Source organism: Hyla sarda, chromosome 1 (genome assembly GCF_029499605.1).
Source record: "Hyla sarda isolate aHylSar1 chromosome 1, aHylSar1.hap1, whole genome shotgun sequence".
Classification (NCBI taxonomy): domain Eukaryota; kingdom Metazoa; phylum Chordata; class Amphibia; order Anura; family Hylidae; genus Hyla; species Hyla sarda.
Genome location: NC_079189.1, coordinates 362,889,999 through 362,903,634, shown reverse-complemented (window position 1 = coordinate 362,903,634; position 13,636 = coordinate 362,889,999). Strand labels below are relative to the sequence as shown.

At 46.8% G+C, this 13,636-nt stretch overlaps 2 protein-coding genes across 6 annotated transcripts in view; one reads left to right on the top strand and one right to left on the bottom strand.

Annotated features, from left to right (window-relative positions):
• DOCK8 (dedicator of cytokinesis 8) overlaps window positions 1–13,636 on the top strand; it is a 238,314-nt gene that overhangs the window by 29,697 nt on the left and 194,981 nt on the right. The window contains exon 1 of one of the 5 annotated variants that reach the window (XM_056522808.1): window positions 8,131–8,149. The exons of the other annotated variants lie outside the window; for them this stretch is intronic. The gene's annotated coding sequence lies outside the window, so the exon portion shown is untranslated. Of the gene's footprint in view, window positions 1–8,130; window positions 8,150–13,636 lie in introns of those variants that run through there. 5 annotated transcript variants of the gene reach the window in all.
• LOC130274472 (zinc-regulated GTPase metalloprotein activator 1B-like) overlaps window positions 1–13,636 on the bottom strand; it is a 164,636-nt gene that overhangs the window by 130,126 nt on the left and 20,874 nt on the right. The window lies entirely within an intron of this gene.

Here is a 13,636-nt window from a genome sequence, read left to right as displayed (position 1 = left end):
TAGCAGTATATAATGTATATTTACCTCATCCTGGCCAGGGCCAGAGGATATACAGCCAGACTCCCTCATACATATATATGTAAGTAAACTGTATGCAGTATAGCAGCTGTATAACCTGCAGTCAATTTGGCTCAGCATGCCTGGCCAGCAGAGAAACTGCCTTCAGGAGGTATCCCATGACAAAAAGCAGAAAATGAGAGCATCCAGCTATATTGTTCGGGTCGCCTTTCAAAATCAATAAACGATTTCTGATAATTACTTGTATTTGCAAATATGTTTTACTTAATTTAAATGGGCACTGTCAGATACAAAAACTTTTTATATGTTGTAAAGCGTGAAAAACCAATAGGTTTTGAAATTGCTTTAATTAGAAAATTTTCAGTATTTCATACTGAAAAAGCCAGTCAAACAACTGCCCGCCTTGCCTGCTTGGACACATATTAGTCCTGCTGTGTCCGTGCGTCATGGACACACTTCCTTGATTGACAACTGTGAGCGCAGGGCTCACAGCTGGAGGAAAAATCCTCCCACTGTCAGCTGGTGTCCCGCTACTGTCAGTGAGGACAAGCTGGTGAGTTGTAGATGAGTTGTAGTTTTGCTAATGCTAGGGGAGATGTGAGCAGACAGCATACTGAGGGAGGGGGTGGAGACCTGCGCAGTGAGGCCACTGTGAGAGGAATTCAGACTAGTGAGCTAAATTAAAAGTGTAATAAAAAAATAAATAAAGGTGCTAGACACATAAAATTTAGATGTACATGGTCAGAATTAGGTACTGAGCGATATATTAAAAACATTTTTTTTTGTTGGATCTGACGGGTACGCTTTAATGCATCAGTTTAGACCTATTTATCTTCATGGTAAAACCCCTTTAGTCCCCACAGAGGAGCAGAACACCCATCATTCTAGCAGGTGTCCTGCTCCTCTACAGAAGCAGTGATCTATATAGTTTGCCATTTAAAGGAGTATTCCAGGACTGGAAAACTTATCCCCTATCCTTAGGATAAGGGATAAGTTTCAGATCGCAGGGGGTCCCCCATGATTTCCCGTATGGGGCCCCGGCAGTCCGCGGGAAGGGGGCTAATCAACCACAGCCCAAAGTGGCGGCTGACACGCCCCCTCAACACAACTCTAATGGAGTGCTGTATTGAGGGGGCGTGTTGGCCGCCGCTTTGTGCAGTGGTCGACACACGCTATCTGACTAGAGAGCCGGGGCCCCATATTGGAGATTGCGGGGGTCCCAGCAGTTGGAGCCCCGCGATCTGAAACATCCCCTATCCTTACGATACTTAATTCCTTCCTGCCAGGCTGGGCAGGAGGCATACAATGTCTGGGCCACAAGCCCAGATGAGGAGTTGTAACCTTCTGTTCTTGAGTTGGAAACCCTGTTCTGAGCAGGGACTCCCATCATTTTGACATGGGTCTGAGAACCTGTACAGTAACAACGAATATATATGTATGACTAGCTGAGGTAAAAGGCAATGCTATGCATCACTACCTAGTTCCTTACACTCTGTGGGCTAGGTGCTCTGCATGAGACCCATGACATGTAAAACCTGAGTGCAGTAGGGATACGCATGAATGTATCTTTATTTTTGTCTGCAAGGACAAAGGCTCCGTTGAAGGAATATGCTATGAACTAATATATCCTGTACTGTGACCCATTGTTGACACAAATTAGGTTAATAAATGACTACTTGCCCTTGCAGTTCAATTACTAAGATCAGTAGTGTACAGATTCAGTTAAAGTCTGAGACTTATTGTGAATCTGTATACTGCACACTATACCTTTCGTGATCAAGAAGGCACCTGGACCCCCCTCAATAAAAATTTCAAATATTTTTAAAGTTAAGGTACCTTTTAAGAATTAAAGCTGAGTTCTGATGGGCGACAAGGTCAGTTTCTTTTAGACAGTTTCGGAAAAATGTCCCTAATGGGCATGGGCTATCATGTCTCAGCACTATTGTTGTTGGTTATGGACTGAAATCTAGGTATATATTATCCCCTGAGGACACAGCTCATTTTCACCTTAAGGACGCAGCCCTTTTTTGCAAATCTGACCACTGTCACTTTAAGCATTAATAACTCTGGGATGCTTTTACTTTTCATTCTGATTCCGAGACTGTTTTTTCGTGACATATTCTACTTCATGTTAGTGGTAAATTTTCTTCAATACTTGCATCATTTCTTGGTAAAAAATTCCAAAATTTGATGAAAAATTTGAAAATTTTGTATTTTATTAACTTTGAAACTCTCTGCTTATAAGGAAAATGTACATCCCAAATACATTATTTATTGATTCACATATACAATTTGTCTTCTTTATATTTTCACTAGCTGAGTACCTGGCGTTGCCCGGTTTTTCCTTCCTAATCCTTTTTGGGGAGGAAAATAAACAAAGGAGGAAGCTTTTGACTTCAAATGCAGTCCTCATATATTGTTGTCATATCCCAACCCCACATCCCGACCTCCTGTCCCGACCTCCTATACCGTCCTCCTGTCCCGACCTCCTATACCGTCCTCCTGTCCCGACCTCCTATACCGTCCTCCTGTCCCGACCTCCAACCCCGACCTCCAACCCCGACCTCCAACCCCGACCTCCAACCCCGACCTCCAACCCCGACCTCCAACCCCGACCTCCAACCCGACCTCCAACCCCGACCTCCAACCCCGACCTCCAACCCCGACCTCCAACCCCGACCTCCTATCCCGACCTCCTATCCCGACCTCCTATCCCGACCTCCTTTCCCGACCTCCTTTCCCGACCTCCTTTCCCGACCTCCTTTCCCGACCTCCTTTCCCGTCCTCCTTTCCCGTCCTCATTTCTCGACCTCCTATCCCGACATCTTATCCCGACCTCCTATCCCGTCCTCCTATCCCGTCCTCATTTCTCGATCTCCTATCCCGTCCTCCTATCCCAGCCTCCCATCCCGTCCTCATATCCTGACCCGTAATATGTGTATTAGGTAATGAAATAGCTCCTGCCGTGCTGTAACATTCATTTCCCGTTGACTTGCATGGGACTTTAAACATAAGCCCCGCCCCTGGCAAATGGGGGTAAGTAAGGGTTAAATTACCTATCCTATGTTTGTTTTTGACATATAAGCAACATGTGTGCCAAGTTTCATGTTGATCTCTTTAGCCGTTTGAAAGTTTTTGTGGAACATACATACATATACATACATACATATATACATACACACACACACGTTGAGTTTTATATATATATATAAATTATAAAGTTGACATGTTTTTACTTTTGGAAGACATCAGAGGGCTTCAAAGTTGAGCAGCAATTTTCCAACATTTTTCAAAATTGTAATTTTCTCTATCGGCTCCATTGGGGGACACAGACCGTCGGCGTATGCTGCTGTCTCTATGTAAGCTGCTGTCTCTAGGAGGTGTGACACTATGGTAATAAAAAAAGTCGGCTCCTCCCAGCAGGATATAACCGCCTCCAGGCCCTGAGCTAATCAGTTTAAGCTTAGTGTCTGAAGGAGGTGGACATGGTCTGGAATTCTCCAGACTAGGTCTTCTGATTTTTTGTTTTCCTAGTATAGGGACGTGTTAGTTTTTTATTCCTTTTTCTTTTCTGTTTTCAGGTGGGGACTCAGGGACTCCAATTCCCTGTTTCCCCATTGCGAGTAAGGGGGCACAGACATTGCGTATATGCGCTGTTCACCCCCCTCGCCAACGGTCAGTGCCTGGGTTGGTACCTCATGGGTCCGTGTCCCCCTATTTCCCTGCTTGCCTTGCTCACGCATAGCAGCCAGGCGTGATGCAGGTAACTAAAGCTGACTGAAGACTTCACTGAAGACTCCATTAGGTAAGTTCTTCTGACTGAGGTAAGTACTTTCCTCCCTTTTCTCCTTAGGTACGGGCTTGCAACCTCTGGAGACCCCCTGTTTTTGGCCCACCTTTCAGGTTATGGGGCTGGCTTATACAGGGGCTGGATTTTTATTCTGGGGAGCAGTGGCATCTCAGGGGGCATGTAATCTATGTTTTACATTGGGCACTTCACTATATGTGTGTGTTTCTTGCGACTATGTCCGCAGCGCCTTATATTCGGCTGTCAGCTGCGGCGCTGGTACGGGCCGGGCGCTCTCGGCGCCGGATTACTCTCACTTCTCCGGCAGCGCCTTATATGCGACTGACAGCCGCGGCGTTGGTACAGGCCGGACGCTCTCAGCGCCGGCTTACTTTCACTTCTCCTGCAGCGCCTTACATGCGGCTGACACCCGGGCGCTCTCAGCGACGGCTTACTTTCACTATCTCCGGCAGTCTCTACCGGTGTATAGGCCGACCTCTCTATTTCCCCGAGCGCATATGCGGCTGACATGTGCGCTCGGGACAAGGAGCGTGCGCCATTACAGCTTCTTCTCGACAGTCTATAGCTCCGCCCACAGGGCGGTCGGAGCTCTTCAGAGGCGCGAAGTAGCCTCCAATCAGCGCCGTGGGTGCGAATTTCATTTAGTGCCTCTGCTTCAGGCACGCCCCTCTCCCCCTATTGGCTGGCTCTCTAGCTGCACGGAGCCGAGTTCTCCTCACTGCAGCTGCCTGGGGACACGGACTAGGGTGAGAAAGTTCCTGTCTCTTTTCTCATTATGTCCGTACCCAGAGCTGTTCCTCCCTCTAAACAAAAACCTGGAATGTCAGTGACTTATTTTGTCTGTAAGCACTGTAATACCAAGATGCCTGGCTCTGCTGAGCCCACTTGCCCTGTCTGCTCCACTGCTCTCCCAGACCCCCTGGAACCCCCTGAGGCCCTTTTGGTTCCGGTGGATTCAGCTGCTCCACCAGCCTGGGTTTCTTCCCTGACTCAGTAAATGGCTGACTTGACCCAAGTCTCCCGTTCGGTGGCTGAGGCCTCCCAGGAAGTGGTGTATACCTTGTGGGGGTCTTCCTTGCGCAGGGCCTTTGAGAGGGCCCGCTCTTCGTCTCCACATACTTCACGCTCTCACAAGCGTACTGGGGGTGCCTCGTCTGACTCTTCCATTGAGTCTTCAGATAGATGTGGGCGTTTCCCTCGTGGGTCCCGCCCCACCTGTCGTCTGGGCACAAGCGTTGCTCCTCCGGAGGACGTTCTCGGAGTCGCCGCTCTGCCACGCCAGAGCCGCGTACCCGGTCAGGGTCGCGCCCCTCAAGGACTGCCTCTACTCATTCACATTCTCCTGGTGAACTGGCAGACGAGGCTTCCGAGCCGGCATCTGACCCAGAGGACCACTCGGATTCAGTTGAAACGGTGAACTCATTGGTGACAGCCATAAGAGACACCTTTCACTTAGAGGACCCAGGAAGGTCGTGGTACGCCGACGTAGTCAGGCTCCTGGACAACGCTCCACTGCACCTTCCGCTCCGTCCGGACCTGCTCTCTCAGGGTCCTATTTGCCACCCCAATTTACAGTCGCTGCATTTGACAGCGTGGTGGTTGAGATCGCGGTTTTGAGGGCCCGCGGCTTCTCTTCCCAAGTCATTCACACCATGCTCAGGGCTCGTAAGCCCTCCTCCGCAAGAATTTACCACCGTACTTGGCGGTCTTATTTTCGTTGGTGTGAAGCTCAGGATTTATCCCCTGTAAACTTCTCGGTTCCCCGTCTTCTCTCCTTTTTGCAGTCGGGTTTGGAACTGGGGTTGTCTCTCAGTTCCCTTAAAGGTCAGGTTTCGGCCCTTGCTATGCTTTTCCAGCGGCCCCTGGCTTCTATTCTCATGTCCGGACCTTCCTTCAAGGAGTGGCGCATGCTGTTCCTCCTTATCGGTCACCCTCTCCCCCTTGGGACTTGAATTTGGTTCTGAGTGCCCTCCAGGGTTAACCCTTTGAGCCCCTTAGAGAGGTGTCTCTCTGCCTCCTTTCTTGGAAAGTGGCATTTCTTGTTGCTATCACCTCCATCTGGAGGGTGTCTGAATTGGCAGCTCTCTCCTGCCTTTCTCCGTTTCTGGTGATCCACCAGGACAAGGTTGTTTTCCGGCCAGATCCTTCCTTTTTGCCTAAGGTGGTTTCGGTCTTTCATCTCAATGAAGACATTGTCCTCCCATGCTGCCAGAACAATAGACCCCCCCCCCCCACACACACACACACACACACACGTGACCCCATTTTGGAAACTACACCCCTCACATAATTTAATAACTGGTGGACTGAGCATTTACACCGCACTGGCGTTTGACAGATCTTTGGAACAATGGGGTGAGCAAATGAAAAATAAAATTTTTTCATTGTAACAGACCACTGTTCCAAAAATCTGTCAGACACCTATGGGGCGTAAATGCTCACTGTACCCCTTATTACATTCCGTGAGGGGTGTAGTTTCCAAAATGGTCACATGTGGGGGGGGGGGGGGTCCATTGTTCTGGCACTTTGCAGGCTTTGTAAACACATGTTGCCTTCAATTCCAGGCAAATTTTCTCTCTTAATAGCCCAATGGCACTCCTTCATTTCTGAGCATTGTAGTTCGCCCGCAGTGCACTTTACATCCACATATGGGGTATGTTCTTACTCAGAAGAAATGGGGTTACAAATTTTGGGGGGCATTTTTTTTTTCCAATTTTTCCCATGTGAAAATGAAAAATTTAGGATAACGCCAGCATTTTAGTTAAAAAATTATTTTTTAATTTTCCCATCCAACATTAACGAATATTCATCAAACACCTGTTGTTACGTTCCGTGAGGGGTGTAGTTTCCAAAATGGGGTCACACGTGGGTATTTATTTTTATGCGTTTGTGTCAGAACCGCTGTAAAGTCAGCCACCCCTGTGCAAATCACTAATTTAGGCCTCAAATGTACATAGTGCGCTCTCACTCCTGAGCCTTGTTGTGCGCCCTCAGAGCATTTTACGCCCACATATGAGGTATTTCCGTACTCAGGAGAAATCGTGTTACAAATTTTGGGGGTCTTTTTTTTCCTTTTACCTCTTGTGAAAATAAAAAGTGGCAACATCAGCATGTTAGTGTAAAAATATTAATTTTTTTACACTAACAGGCTGGTGTAGACCCCAACTTTTCCTCTTCATATGGGGTAAAAGAAGAAAAATCCCCCCATAATTTGTAACGCAATTGCTCCCTAGAACGGAAATACTCCATATGTGCCCCTAAACTGTTTCCTTGAAATACGACAGGGCTCCCAAATGAGAGAGCGCCATGCTCATTTGAGGACTATATTAGGGATTGCATAGGGGTGGACAAAGGGGTATTCTACGCCAGTGATTCACAAACAGGGTTCCTCCAGCTGTTGCTAAACTCCCAGCATGGCTGGACAGTCAGTGGCTGTCCGAAAATGCTGGAAGTTGTTGTTTTGCAACAGCTGGAGGCTTCGTTTTGGGAACACTGCCGTACGATACGTTTTTCATTTTTATTGGGGGGGGGGCAGTGTAAGGGGGTGTATATGTAGTGTTTTACTTTATTATGTGGTAGTGTAGTGTAGTGTAGTGTTTTTAGGGTACATTCACACAGGCGGGTTTGCGGTGAGTTTCCCACTAGGAGTGTGCACTGCGGCGGAAATCTTGCCGCAGCTCAAACTGAAAGCAGGATACTCACTGTAAACCTCCGCCCGTGTGAATGTACCCTGTACATTCACATGGAGGGGCAAACCTCCAGCTGTTGCAAAACTACAACTCCCAGCATGCACCGACACTGTGCATGCTGGGAGTTGTACTTTTGCCACAGCTGGAGGCATACTGGTTGGAAAACCTTCAGTTAGGTTCTATTACCTAACTCAGTTTGTCCCAACCAGTGTGCCTCCAGCTGTTGCAAAACTACAACTCCCAGCATGTACTGATCGCCGAAGGGCACGCTGGGAGCTGTAGTTATGCAACAGCTGGAGGTACGCAACTACAACTCCCAGCATGCCCAGACAGCAGTTTGCTGTTTGGGCATGCTGGGAGTTGAAGTTTTGCAAGATCTAGAGGGCTACAGTTGAGAGACCACTGTATAGTGATCTCCAAACTGTAGCCCTCCAGCTGTTGCAAAGCTACAAATCCCAGCATGCCCACACAGCAGTTTGCTGTGTGGGCATGCTGGGATTTGTAGTTTTGCAACATCTGGAGGGCTACAGTTGAGATACCACTGTATAGTGATCTCCAAACTGTAGCCCTCCAGATGTTGCTAGGCAACTCAACAGCTTCCGTAGTATCGCTGCACGCCGCCCACCGATTGCCGGTAAGGGACCTCCACCACCGCCGCCAGATAGTTCCCCCGTTCTGCCTATATTACCGTCGGTGGGCAGAACGGGGGAACTGAACTTTAACCCCTCCGCCTTCGATCTGCTATTGGTGGGTCGCTTCTGACCCGCCAATAGCAGGGATAGGAGGGGTGGCACCCCTGCCACCTAACTCCTATCCGTTCAGGGGGACCGGGGGACACTCCCGATCCCCCTTATTTTCCGGGTCACCAGGTGACTGGAGACCCGTATGACCCGGAATCGACGAAGATTGCCGGTCTGAATTGGGACCCCCCCCAATTAAGGACCCCCACCCCCAAGGGCATCTAACAGCAGCCGTCCTGGCCTGATCACCCTGTCCCGGAACACCGTGCCATAAATGTAGGCGCTGTGCGTTAAGACATTTACGGTGCATGTCCTTAAGGGGTTAATTACATTAACATTAATAATAAATGCACACTATAAGCTGCACTTGTGCACTACAATTAACTTACATTTTCGATAAAGGGCAAAAAGAAAAAAAATTTGACTGCAAATGAATGTTTATGAGTTTTTGGCCCATTTATCAATATTTCTGCGATGCCATGTGTGCACAGTCCACTTCAGGTTATATACCATAGCAGCTCCACAGTGTTTGGGGCTCATTCACATATGTGTTGGAGCTCTGTTTACGGAGCGCCGTTCGCAAAGTCTGTTGACATAGCGGGACATGAGCTGTTCTTTTTTTTATTCCACGCAAATCCTGCAAAAAAACAGACACCAGACAGAGACTCAACAGGCCCCTTTAAAAGTCAATGGGATCCGTTTGTGTTTGTTCTGCAGTGGATCTTTTAGCTAATTTTAGCTCAACCTTTTTCTATCACTAAAGGGAATATGTCATCACAAAATGGCCTGTTGTTTAAATCAGGTTTTTATGTTAGCCATATTTTTTAAAGAATTTCTGGTGCTGTTTTTTCTAATTTTCCATTTTTATATCTATATCTTTTATAATAATCCTAAAATCTTGTAGTTCCCATTCTGGCCACTAGGCCTAAAAAACTAAGCTGAGACTTTCTGTTCTGTACAGATCGCTCCCCAGTAATGCCTTTGTTCACAGCACATACCAGGAGTACAGTGAAATGTGATATCAGACAACATGGCAGCCACTATAGCAATGCACAAAATAATAAATAACAAAAATAATCAGATAATAGAAACCAATTAGAAAAATAGAAGTGTTTCAGTAAATGGCTATAATCAGGAAAAAATCTAGGTGACACATTCCCTTTAAGCTTTTACTGACATTAGACATAAATGTATGTCCTGGTGCCCTGGTACTTTAACCCCTTAAAGGGGTACTCCGGTGAAAAACTTTTTTTTTTTTTTTTTTTTAAATCAACTGGTGCCAAAAAGTTAAACAGATTTGTAAATTACTTCTATTAAAAAATCTTAATCCTTCCTGTACTTATTAGCTGCTTAATACTACAGCGGAAATTCTTTTCTTTTTGAAATACAGAGCTGTCTGCTGACATCATGAGCACAGTGCTCCCTGCTGAAATCTCTGTCCATTTTAGGAACTGCCTTGACCAGCATTTGTTTGCTATCGGAATTTTCTTCTAACCTAGTTCTTAGAATGGACAGAGATGTCAGCAGAGAGCACTGTGCTCTTGATGTCAGCAGACAGCTCTGTGTTTCAAATGGAAAATAATTTCCACTGTAGTATTCAGCAGCTAATAAGTACAGGAAGGATTAAGATTTTTTAATAGAAGTAATTTACAAATCTGTTCAACTTTCTGGCACCAGTTGATAAAAAAAAAAAAAAGTTTTTCACCGGAGTACCCCTTTAACCACTTAAGGACATAGGACGTTCTCTAACGTCCCCGCTACCTGGGCTTTAATGTTAGAGAACGTCCTGTTGTATTTCCGGTCTCTGCCGCTCGCCGGGCAGAGATCGGAACCGGATGCCTGCTGAAATCCTTCAGCAGGCATCCAGGGCAAACGCCAAGGGGGGCCATGTACCCGACCGCCCGGTAATTTTGCATGATCCCGGCTGTCACAGACAGCCAGGACCATGCTGAAGACTAGGAGAGAGGTGGCAAGCCTACCACCTCCTCCGATCCCCTGCGATCCGTCGGTTAGTTAACCGACCAATCGCAGGGGGGGGGGGGGGCGGTTACTTCCTCCCACCCTGCCCTGCCCCTGGAAGTCCGGAGAGGACGGGAGGAAGACCGGAGGACGCAGTGGGGGAAGGGGGAGTGCTGGGGACCGGCCCCAATACTTACCTCGTCCCTGAAGACCTGGATCCCGGCGATGAAGACTGCGGCGGCGAAAGGTGAGTTCCTCTTCAGCCGCGGTCGGGCCCTTTACAGCAATGCACGTCGCCGTAAAGCGACATGCATTGCTGTAATGGGACCCTGTATACTACAACTCCCAGCATGCCCAGCCAGCCCTTGGCGTCTGGGCATGCTGGGAGTTGCAGTTTTGCAACATCTGGAGGTCTACAGTTTGGAGACCATTGTGCCCTTCCAGATGTTGCATAACTACACATCCTCAGCATGCCCTTACTGTCCAGGCATGCTGGGAGTTGTAGTTCTGTAACATCTGGCCCTTCAGATGTTGCAGAACTACAACTCCCAGCATGCCTGGACAGTTTTGGCATACTGGGAGTTGTAGTTTTGCAACATCTGGAAGGGCACAGATTGGGAACCACTGTATTAGTGGTCTGCAAACTGTAGTCCTCCAGATGTTGCAAAACTACAACTCCAAGCATGCTGGGAGTTGTAGTTCGGCAACATCTGGCTCTAAAGATGTTGCCGAACTACTACTTCCAGCATGCCTGAGAATGTTTGGGAGTTGTGGTTTTGCAACAACTGGAGGCACACTGGTTGGGAAACATTGTCTGTTTCCTAACTCAGCGTTTCCCAACCCGTGTGCCTCCAGCTGTTGCAAAACTATAACTACCAGCATGCACTGATAAACTGTGCATGCTGGGAGTTGTAGTTTTGCAACATCTGGAGGTCCCGTCCCCCCAGGGTACATTCACATGGGCAGGGGGCTTACAGTGAGTATCAGGCTGCAAGTTTGCGATGCAGCAAATTTTGCGCGGCAGCTCAAACTCGCAGCGGGAAACTCGCTGTAATCCCCCGCCCGTGTGACTGTACCCTAAAAACACTACACTACACTAACACAAAATAAAATAAGTAAAAAACACTACATATACACATACCCCTACACAGCCCCCTCCCAATAAAAATGAAAAACGTCTGGTACGCCACTGTTTTGAAAATGGAGCCTCCAGCTGTTGCAAAACAACAACTCCCAGTATTGCCGGACAGCCGTTGACTGTCCAAGCATGCTGGGAGTTTTGTAACAGCTGGAGGCACCCTGTTTGGGAATCACTGGCGTAGAATACCCCTATGTCCACCCCTATGCAAATCCCTAATTCAGGCCTCAAATGCGCATGGCGCTCTCACTTTGGAGCCCTGTCGTATTTCAAGGCAACAGTTTAGGATCACATATGGGGTATCGCCGTACTCAGGAGAAATATCCTAACAAATTTTGGGGGGCTTTTTCTCCTTTAACCCCTTATGAAAAGGTGAAGTTGGGGTCTACAACAGCATGTTAGTGTAAAAAAATATTTTTTTTACACTAACACGCTGGTGTTGCCCTATACTGTTCATTTTGACAAGAGGTAAAAGGGAAAAAAGCCCCCCAAAATTTGTAATGCAACTTCTCCCGACTACGGAGATACCCCATATGCGGGCGCAAAGTGCTCTGGGGGCGCACAACAAGGCCCAGAAGGGAGAGTGCACCATGTACATTTGAGGTGATTTGCACAGGGGTGGCTGATTATTACAGCGGTTTTGACAAACGCAAAAAAAAAAAAACCACATGTGACCCCATTTTGGAAACTACACCCCTCACGGAATGTATTGAGGGGTGCTGTGAGAATTTACACCCCACAGGTGTCTGACGGATCTTTGGAACAGTGGGCTGTGCAAATTAAACATTTTGTACAGCCCACTGTTCCAAAGATCTGACAGACACCAGTGGGGGGTAAATGCTCACTGTACACCTTGTTACGTTCCTCAAGGGGTCTAGTTTCCAAAATGGTATGTCATGTGGGGGTTATTTTGCTGTCCTGGCACCATAGGGGCTTCCTAAAAGCAATATGCCCCCCGAGCAAAATTTGCTCTCCAAAAGCCAAATATGACTCCTTCTCTTCTGAGCATTGTAGTTCGCCCGTAGTGCACTTCAGGTCCACTTATGGGGTACCTTCATACTCAGAAGAGATGGGGTTACAAATTTTGGGGGGTCTTTTGTGCTATTAACCCTTGCAAAAATGTGAAATTTGGGGGGAAACACACATTTTAGTGAAAAAATATATATATTTTTTTACATATGCAAAAGTCGTGAAACACCTGAGGGGTATTAAGGCTCACTTTATTCCTTGTTACGTTCCCCAAGGGGTCTAGTTTCCAAAATGGTATGCCATGTGGGGATTTTTTGCTGTTCTAGTACCATAGGGGCTTCCTAAATGCAACATGCCCCCCAAAAACCATTTCAGAAAAACGTACTCTCCAAAATCCCCTTGTCGCTCCTTCGCTTCTGAGCCCTCTACTGCGCCCGCCGAACACTTTACATAGACATATGAGGTATGTGCTTACTCGAGAGAAATTGGGCTACAAATATAAGTATAAATTTTCTCCTTCTACCCCTTGTAAAAATTCAAAAATTGGGTCTACAAGAACATGCGAGTGTAAAAAATGAAGATTGTGAATTTTCTCCTTCACTTTGCTATTCCTGTGAAACACCTAAAGGGTTAAAACGCTGACTGAATGTCATTTTGAATACTTTGGGGGGTGCAGTTTTTATAATGGGGTCATTTGTGGGGTATTTCTAATATGAAAAATAGTGAGTTTGAAAATTTTGTGAAAAATTGGAAAATTGCTGCTGAACTTTGAAGCCCTCTGGTAACTTCCAAAAGTAAAAACACGTCAATTTTATGATGCAAACATAAAGTAGACATATTGTATTTGTGAATAAAATTTTTTTTTATTTGGAATATCCATTTTCCTTACAAGCAGAGAGCTTCAAAGTCAAAGAAAAATGCAAAATTTTCAATTTTATCATGCAAGTATCGACAAAATTTTACCAATAACATAAAGTAGAATATGTCACGAAAAAACAATCTCTGAATCAGAATGATAGCTAAAAGCATCCCAGAGGTATTAATGTTTAAAGTGACAGTGGTCAGATGTTCAAAAAACGCTCCAGTCCTAAGGTGTAAAATGGCCTGGTTCTCAAGGGGTTAAGGACCAGGGCATTTTTTTTTGCACATCTGACCACTGTCACTTTAAAGGAGAACTCCGGAATATAAAAATTGTCCCCCATACTGCTGGCAGTAAAAATAATAAAGATGTACATACCTTCCTCCGCTCCCCCGGGGCCTCCGGTAACCGGCTCCGGTCTCCGCCACGTTCCTCTTCCTGGTTGCCTGTGGTCGG